Source organism: Salmo salar, chromosome 17, assembly GCF_965601325.2.
Source record: "Salmo salar chromosome 17, fSalSal1, whole genome shotgun sequence".
NCBI classification, from domain to species: Eukaryota; Metazoa; Chordata; class Actinopteri; order Salmoniformes; family Salmonidae; genus Salmo; species Salmo salar.
The window spans coordinates 13,872,272-13,880,876 of record NC_138307.1 but is presented as its reverse complement, the minus strand read 5'-3'; the positions used below and the strand labels follow the sequence as shown (position 1 = coordinate 13,880,876).

The following is an 8,605-nucleotide window of genomic DNA, read 5'->3' as shown; positions in this document are numbered from 1 at the left end:
CAATGCCGAGTATGGAAAGTCCAAAGGGCCAAGAAGTGGGGTCATCACTAGTTACCACAGCCACAAAGTCAAAATGTCTAAACCCCGCCTATTTAAAACATTTATATTTTTTTTAATCTGATTTTAAACCTAACCTTAACCGTAACCACACTTCTAACCCTTTGTCTAACCTTAAATGTTTTTTTTTTTTTTTATCTGATTTTTTACTCTAGACACTTTTGACTTTGTGTATGTGGTAACTAGTGGCAACCCAAAAAGTGTGCAGAAGAGAAAACTGGGTAAACCTGGTTGAAAAGACCTCAGTGTGATGTATTTTTATGAAGTCTTATTCTGGTCGGAAACTGGTTGAAAATTACGTTTTTTTTGTTGTTTTGTTTTACGATAATTGTGATAAATCTTACCAGCTGGTCATAATTGTGACCACTATATTATGTGCTATATTATGTAGCCTACTGGTCATTGTTAAAACCTCATCATAACCTGGTAATGACCACCTGACTACAGCTGATTATCAACATTCTTAGAAAAAAGGGTTCCAAAAGGGTTCTTTGGCTGTCTCCATTAGAGAACCCTTTTTGGTTCCAGGGTGAAGCCTTTTTGGTTCCACATACAACCCTTTTGTGTTCCATGTAGAACCCTCTGTGGAAAGGGTTCTACCTGGAACCAAAAAGGGTTCTTCAAAGGTTTATCCTATGGGGACAGCCGAATAACCCCTTTAGGTTCTAGAGGACACCTTTTTTTTCTAAGAGTGTACTGTAAAAAGTATTGCAGAGAATTAAGTTGGATATTGAAAACCTTGTTCATTAAATTTCTATTTGTTTCCATAGCCACCATAATCTGCAACATATTCTTACATTTAAAATAGATCAAGCAATGGCAAAAACAAATCTCCGTCAGTTTTTTGCACATCTGCATACAGTAATTGTTTCATATTTCACCCACAGACATTACATGCATAGAAATACTGGAACACAGAACATAAATGCCCATTGTTTTAGTTGATTAATGATTAATATGAGTGTTGTGATGGGGTAGATCGTCATCAAGGACCTCTGAGCACAGAAGGCGATGTGGAGCATAGTGGCCCTCTTGAAGAGTCATGTGATGGGTCAGATCTGCAGTGAAGAGAATCATTTTGTGGAATAGACATTGGCTGGAATGCGGTTTTAACCAATCAGCATTCAGGATTAGAACCACCCGTTGTATAAAAACGAGAATCTAACACCGGATCCGGAAGTTCAAATGTCGTCGCTAGCTAGAGTAAAAAAAAATAGTGCTTCGTCCCGTTTTCTTGGTAAACTAATCTGGCTCCTCAAGCCACCTAATGGATATACACTACACAAGGCGGACTTCCTCTCTGGGCGTAACGCAAGAGTCTGCTGCCCCCAAAAACGACTCCACCCACGAACATGCACGCACACGAATATGCACGCACGTAAACCGTGTAACCACCTATAGAGATGTTTTCAAAAAAGAGCAACTTGCTCATACTTTGCATCCTTTTCCACCACTACGGCAGAGCCATATTTTAGAACTTTCCAGGGGGCCCGCAACACACCAACTTCCAGAGTTTTCTGGCTTTTCAATGACAATTACTGTCAGCATAAAAAAAATATATAATAACGATTGGCATAATGTGGGCATGCCGGATACAACAGAACAGTAACTCACAGTAAAATATTTAAGTCAGAATCTACTAGTGCTGAGCGATTAACCGACATTGTTTTGTTTGTTATTAAACAACTAATTAACCGACGCTTCAATTACTTGAATTGCAATTTGTTTGTTTTGTGTATGTGAGCCTAACGCACTGTTTCTCTAATCATTCAAGTCAGAAATCAAGTCAGGATCTATGGGACACAGAGTTGTAGTTTTTATTAAGAAGATATTCAACCTAGTTTAAAAACCTCTATGGGCTAGGTGGGACGCTAGCGTCCCCCCCGTGGTGCACTCCATCAACAGCAGGTGCATTTCAAGAGCGGCAAATTTGAATCCAAATAAATGTCAAAATTCAAATTTTTCAAACATACAACTATTTTACACCCTTTGAAAGATAAACATCTCCTTAATCTAACCACGTTTTACGATTTCAAAAAGGTTTTACGGCGAAAGCATAAATTTAGAGTATGTTAGGACAGTACATTTACAAGAGTTGTGTGTAATGTTTTGTCAATTCAAAGACAGGGTCACCAAAACCATAAAACCAGCTAAAATGATACACTAACCTTTTACAATCTCCATCAGATGACACTCCTAGGACATTATGTTAGACAATGCATGCATTTTTAGTTCTATCAAGTTCATATTTATATCCAAAAACAGCATTTTACTATGGCATTGATGTTGAGGAAATCGTTTCCCTCCAATAACCGGCAGTCAAGTCAACACCACAAATTAAATAATTAAAATTAGAAAACATTGGTAAAATATTATATTGTCATTTAAAGAATTATAGATTTACATCTCTTGAACGCAATCAACTTGCCAGATTTAAAAATAACCTTACTGGGAAATCACACTTTGCAATAATCTGAGCACTGCGCCCAGAAAAATACGCGTTGCGATCAGACTAGACGTTATGTTGGGGAGATCTAAAATCGAAAATACTATGTAAATAATCCATTACCTTTGATTCTCTTCATCAGATGTCACTTCCAGGTATCACAGGTCCATAACGAATGTAGTTTTGTTCAAAAAAGCTCATCATTTATGTCCAAAAATCTCCGTCTTGTTAGCACATGACCTAAGCCAGCCGGACTTCTCGTCATGAACGAGGGGAAAAAATATATTTACGTTCGTTCAAACATGTCAAACGTTGTATAGCATAAATCATTAGGGCCTTTTTTAACCAGAACATGAATAATATTCAAGGTGGACGAATGCATACTCTTTTATAACGTATTGGAACGAGGGTACCCAACATGAACTCGCGCGCCAGGTGTCTAATGGGCCATCATCGTTCCATGGCTCTTGTTCGGTCAGATCTCCCTCCAGAAGACTCAAAACACTTTGTAAAGGCTGGTGACATCTAGTGGAAGCAATAGGAAGTGCCAAAATATTCCTCAGCCCCTGTGTTTTTCAATGGGATAGGTTTAAAGGTAATACAACACATCAGGTATCCACTTCCTGTCAGAAAATGTCTCAGGGTTTTGCCTGCCAAATGAGTTCTGTTATACTCACAGACACCATTCAAACAGTTTTAGAAACTTTAGTGTGTTTTCTATCCATATATAATAAGTATATGCATATTCTAGTTACTGGGTAGGATTAGTAACCAGATTAAATCGGGTACATTTTTTTTATCCAGCCGTGCAAATACTGCCCCCTAGCCCTATTAACTCAATGACCATAATCCATTTTGATATCTGTTTAGAACATCTTTCCTTGATGTTCTTCTCCCAAACATGCAGCTGCTTTACTTACAAATGTAAAACAAGATTGCAGGAAAACAGGAACTACCACAGCAGTCAAATCTTTTATTAGTTTTTTGTGTACATTTTGAGAAACTGTCTTTGTTTTCCAGCTGTTTTGTTGTGTAGACTACCTGCTCTGTCCCAACTGCTGTATGGAATGTTGACCGATGCACTCCAGCAAGCAGGCTGCCTGCATGCAGATATCTATTACTGCTAGCGAGGCACAGAGTCCAATCTAAATTACTGCACACATTGTTAATTGCTTAAAAGCTTTTTGGGAAAATATATAATAGTACTATTTTCAGGGTCAAATTCAGGTGCAACTAATTATTTGTGGAAATTCTTACACAGGGACTAAATGAATCATTGTTCATTTGTCAGCGCACTGGAGAGGTTCCAACTAACTCAATGCACCATACATGTTAACCAGGAGCTCTTTTTGGGCAGTCCCAGCAATTGTCTTATATATGGCTGTACACAGACAAGTTATATTTGCATGATTTAGCATAATTAATTCATCATTACTGTTTTGTTTCATTCATGTGACCGACCAATACTGGTTCATAACATGTGACAGACCAACACCTCACGAGGCTTCTCTCTAAACTCAGACTTTGAAACTGAGATATCTTTTGTTTGTTCTCAAAACAAGGTCTGGGTGTACTGCCAAATTGCAGTTACTGATAAGAGGATTTGTTCAGTCAACCACTTGAAATTGGTTGAACACAGAAATTGGTTTCTAGATCAGCACATGAATAGAACACAGAAATTAGTTATAAGAAAACCACAAACATTAAAAATCCCATTACAATAGGGTTTTGTAAATCTTACGCAAGACGACACAAGTTTGGAGGAAAAGATAATTGAAGAGGTCAGAAGGTACAACAATAGGGTTTTGTAAATCCTAATAATCTGTTAACATTTTAGTTAACAGATTATTAGATTATGTCAGTGATTAGGTAGGTTCTCACTTCCTGCAATGCCAAACACCACTTCTGCATTATAGATCGAGGAAATCTGAGACACCAGAGTAGTGCCTCTTCTCGTGGTGTTTTCTGTCGCCATCTTGGGAGAAGCGTTGCCCACAGACAGAGCATTGGTATGGTTTCTCTCCAGTGTGAACTAGCATGTGTACCTTAAGTTTCTCTTTTCGAAAGAATCGTTTTCCACAGTATCTGCACTGATGATTTCTCTCTCCAGTATGAACCCTCCTCACATGCATCACCATGCCATCTTTGCGAGTAAATGTCTTTCCGCATTCCAAACAAGGATAGGTTGCTCTTTCTCCAGAGGTATGTGTTAGTATGTGTCTTTGGTACGATTTTATGTATGGAAAACTCTTCCCGCACTCAGTGCAGTGATACGGTGTCTCTCCAGTGTGTACTCGCATGTGTATTTTGATGTTGCGATACTCCTTCCCACATATTGTGCAGAGAAATGTTTCTATTTTTCTCAAATGTGTTCTTCTGTGTCTTTCAAAAAGTCCCTTGTACAAGAACTGCTTGTCGCAGTCAGGACAGTGGAGGATCTCTCTGTGTACTAAAAAGTGTGCTTTCCAGTCAACCAGGTCTGAAAACCTTTCCTCACACTTTGAACAGCTGTAACTTTTCGTGTGTGTTAGCTGATGTTTTTCAAGCTGCTCCAATAGGACAAAGCTTTTCACACAGTCAGAGCAGTGGAAATTACGTTCCTCCTTCATGTGTGTTTTTTGGTGTAATTTAAGATTATCTAATCGGGCAAAACTTTTGTCACAGTCAGGGCAGTCGTAAGGCTTCTCTCCTGTATGTGTTCGCTGATGTCTTATAAGACGATTCTCTTGTTTGAAGCTCTTACCACAGTCGGAGCAGACGTAGGGCTTCTCTACAGTTCTGAAACTCTCGGTCCAGTTATCAGAAGTACTTTCAGGATCCTCTTCATTCTCCTGCGTTGTTTGGAGTTGTTGTCCTTTTTCTAAGTGTTTATTCTTTCTAACAGAACTTTTGCAAGGCGAGTCTTCGCCTGCCTGTGACTGGACCATTTTTTCCGCTGGTGCACTAGCTCGAATTTTACTCTTCTGCCTGCCTCTGCTGGCTGTTCTCTGCAGTGTGTGCACACGGTCTACATTCAGTTCAGCCTGTTCGATCCGTGTGACATGTTCCTCTTTCATGTGTCTCGTTTTGTGTAATTTAAGCTTATCTAATTGAGCAAAACTTTTGTCACAAACAGGGCAGTGGTGAGGCTTCTCTCCAGTATGTGATCGCTGGTGTCTTATAAGATCCCTCACTTTTCTAAAGCGCTTACTGCAGTCGGAGCAGTAGTGAGGCTTCTCTCCTCCAGGACTGAAACCCTCGATCCAATCATCAGAGTCATCAGTATCTAGGGGCTCCTCTTCCTTCTCCTGCGTTGTTTTGCTATGTGATGGTGTCCTTTTTCCGGGAGCTCTAGCTTGTATTTTACTCCTAACTACAAAATGTCCATCTTGCAGCTCATTATTAGAACTGTGGAAGCATTCCTGCTTGATCGGGTTGTCATCTTGCAGGTCTTCTGAGGTGTCCATCTCCTCTGCCTGGAAATTTAAAATAGCATAATTACTAATGGGCCTACCGTCTCTGTTCTCTAAAACATTAGTTTTGTAATATATAATATAGTCTACTTTTCGATACAAAGTCCAAATTAGAATAGATAGCATACAATAAATACCTAAACAAATAACTTACATTTGTATAGTAGTAGTTAGGTCTAATCATGTGAAATACCTAACAGTATCAACATGATAATGATGATTTCTTTGTCATTAGGCCCAGAGATCCCCATAGACTACTGATCTAGAATAGAGAAGGTTCATTGACAGTAGTAGTCTTTACCTTCTCCTCCTTGTGTTTAATGAAGCCAGACAACCAGGACAGTGTGGTGAGTATTTGTGGTTGTATTTCTGATGCTGCATCCCCACTCTTCCCCTTCATTTTCCTCCTCAGTCGAACATATCGGTCTCTCAAGTTCTTCCATTTCGTCCTGCAAATCTGTTCTTCTACTCTCAGAGTTTTGGCTATCTCCTTCCAGCTGTTGTTGGTCATGGTGAAGTCTTTATAGTCTTTCAATGAGGTGTTGTACAAATTGTTGTACCTTCTGACCTCTTCAATTACCTTTTCCTCCAAACTTGCGTCGTCTTGCGTCTTGCTTGGCTTAGCGTCATCAGTATATTGAGGCTCCTCGTCATCTTGGTTCTCCTGCATTGTTTGGGGCAGTCCTTCGTCCTTCTCAAAGTCCGCCATTTTCCCTGATGTTCGTTTTGTATCCGATCAGAGGGGGTGTGGGTAAAACCACAAGCTGCAAACGAAGTCTTCTGTGCTATTCTATACACAACAGCTGTCTACTTTTTCTTGTAACAATTTAAGCTTTTGGTTAGATTTGATTCGTAGTGAAACAAAATAAAAAGCCCATCATCTGACACGATCCTTGTTGTTGCTACTGCACATCTATCTCACTGGCTGGTTAGGTAGTCCTCTCTCCACACCAGACGCAGCGTGATGAGGTTTAGAAAGAACAAGACAAACACAGAAAGCTAAACTACCGACTGAAAACGAATATAGACGACTAGATCGGATATACAAATCACATGCATGTTGAAACGTCAAAATGCTTCTTCTTCGGGATTGTGTTGGCGGATCGCATTCAATTTAAGATGCTTACACCGCCACCTACTGCACTGGAGTTTAAGACCATTCACGGCCTACCTTCATTAAATGATTTGTGATATGGTCCTATACCATTTGGGGAAAGTAAAAATTACATTACCCTGCCAACTATTTTTGTTGTTGTTGTATTACCCTACCAACGGCCTGGGAGGACAGAACACTACCACTCAACACCCCCTGCAACTGTTCTGCAGTAAAACCTTGCAATCCCAAGTGTTTATCTGCCGCTGCCACTATTTTCTGGGACTTTCGATCCCTTTCTGCAGTACAATTGACAACCATAGCTACTGTATGAATGCCAATAAACCTACCTTACTGAAGCACATATTCTTTCCGACACTCTCTATTAGTCTCTGCCTACTCACAGGAATCCTCTCAGGATCCACATTATAGTGAATGGGGAAATGGTCAATATTCGTGGAATTATTATTCTTTAAATAAAAATATATAATCATGGTACCAACAATTGCTTCTATTACACAAGATGCAACGTTATGTCCTTGAACCGATTATTTTAATATCGCACACATAATAAGTTATAAAGATCATTTAGTTGCTCCACCAGCTTGTAGTACCCCGTCGGCCATCATCTTGAAATACTGGTCGTGTCCGAATACCGTACTTGCGTTTTAAATAGTAAGCATTTTGAGTATGCCAAAAATAAAGTTTTATAGTATGTTACATTTCGAAACTTCATCCCATACCCAATACCATAATTAGTTAGTCTAATTTCAATGTGAACATCTACCCCAACAGGGTATGTTCTTCAAATGATGTATTTAGTTAATTTCCTCTGCTGCTGTGGACACTTAAGGTAAGGAAACATAGTGTAGTGGTACCTGAGCGCGGAGAGGGGCTCACTCACTTTTTTCCAATCTGAGGATACAAGACGCTGGTAAAACTATTTCTGGAAAATATATTCTGATCAATTCAAAATTATATTTAATTACATCTAAAATTCCATGAAAAAAAAAAGATGTATTGCAGACTGGAGGAAGGGAAATTGTGGTTTCTTCCGTGTCTTCTCTCTGCCTCTGGCAAGAATGATGAAGAACTACAGGCTACGTGTGTGCACGGCGGATCAGAATGTTGAAAAAAATTAATTCAACGTGTGTCTGCCTTGATGTTTATAAAACTCCATGGACCCACTCTCTACTCTTGCGCAGTGGAACCCAGAACGATATGTGAACACTTGGTTATGCCGAGGACAGCCAAACCAGAGTGGCCACCGCAAGGCTAAAAGGAGCCTGACCCTCTCGAAAAGTTCAGATAGCCCTGCTTGGGGTATTATAGCGTACATTGGCTATTGGTTGAAACGCAGGGCCCGTTATAGCTTGGTATGTCAGGGTGGGCAATTTGAAATGTCAATTGGGCGAAGGTAATAATACATTTAGCTCCTGGATGTTGTAGGGCCATGAGCCGTACCTGCTGTCTGTCTCCAGATTATTAATCCACTGAGGAGAGAGAGATTAGATTACCATCAACATTAGCAATGCAAAAAAATAGTTGGGTTATATA

The 8,605-nt window shown here is 39.7% G+C and overlaps 1 non-coding gene across 1 annotated transcript; it reads right to left on the bottom strand.

Annotated features, from left to right (window-relative positions):
- Window positions 1-3,456: 3,456 nt before the first annotated feature.
- Window positions 3,457-7,053, bottom strand: LOC106575378 (uncharacterized). Its single transcript, XR_014381095.1, has 2 exons — window positions 6,257-7,053; window positions 3,457-5,958 (listed from the first exon to the last, which is right to left on the bottom strand). It is a non-coding gene; the product is annotated as an uncharacterized LOC106575378 (transcript).
- Between the last annotated feature and the right edge of the window lie 1,552 nt (window positions 7,054-8,605).